This window comes from Micromys minutus, assembly GCF_963924665.1.
Source record: "Micromys minutus genome assembly, chromosome: 24".
Taxonomy (NCBI): Eukaryota; Metazoa; Chordata; class Mammalia; order Rodentia; family Muridae; genus Micromys; species Micromys minutus.
Window position 1 is genome coordinate 32,400,316 of NC_137959.1, and position 1,318 is coordinate 32,401,633.

Consider the following 1,318-nt stretch of genomic DNA (forward strand, 5'->3'; position numbering starts at 1 on the left):
AAAAGCATTTTGGCATAAAACTATATGAACATGTTTTTGTCAGTCTTGATTTTTATAAAGGTTTGATAGTATGCATCGGAATCTTCCTAGTTACCATGAGCATAAAGTACATGTAAAACAAAATATAACATGGAAATAGTCAAAGTTTTTTTTTTTTTTTTTGGTGTGATTAGATTAAACATAATGATTTTTAAATACCAGAAATTGCCACAAGTCTGTCTTCTTAGCTCTTGAGTTATTAATGATTTAAGGTCTAGGTGTACCCCACTCTGAGTGGAGATAAAGGCTTTTAATATCCAAAATATGTGAAGGTCTCCTAAGGCAAAATAACAAAAAGACAGCTAACACAGTTAAAATATGGGCAAAAGAACCACAGCACTTGGGAGGCTGAGGCCCAGGCTATATAGAGCAGAAACCTGGCTGGGAAAAAAGAGGAAAAGATATAAAGAAAGGATTTGAACAGATAGCCCTTTAAAAGACACACATATGGCCAAAGAACACATGGAAAGATGTTCAGGTAGATTAAAGAAGTCATCTTTAATTGTACATCTCCCTCTAGTGTACACACATACACACTTGTACATAAGTGTGTCCATACACATGCACACCTGTACACAAATACACTCACATGCATACATAAATGCTCAGACTCACACATGTACACACACACACATATAACACATACTCATGCACACATACACATGTGTACCTAAGTGTACACACACAAAATACAACCAAGGAAGAAAATTTACTCAGGAGCATTGAAAATAAATCACATTTATTAGGAATGGCTATAAATTGTGGGTGCTGGGGGTGTACATGTGTGGCACATGTGTGCCTGTGTGTATGTAAAACAAGCTTTAAGGAAGATGTGGAGAAATTGCAATCTTCACACACGCAGTAGGAATATAGAATGGTCCATGCTCCACAGCACAGCTCCATGGTCTATGCAAAAGCCAGTATCAGAATTACTGTGCCCCAGCAATTCCACCTAGAGGTGTATTGTTCAACAGCTTCCTCTCAAAGAGAAACATTCCATACTACAGGGAAGCTCCTTAGGTAGGAAGGTAAACAACTCAAAATAGTTTCAGGAAGTTCCTGAAACAGATCAGATTCTCTAGGCCTATCCCTCCCAAAGTAAGCAATATAGCTGGAAAAAAAGGCAAGCAAGCAAGCAAGCAAACAAACAAACAAAAGCAAAACAAGACTCAGACAAAGTAAGCTGCAAAGAATACTCTGATGAGACCAGTTGTCTGGAAAAAGCAGAAGCCAGCCAAGCCACCTAGAAGGGGTTTAAGATCAGAGTCACTTGGAAAGG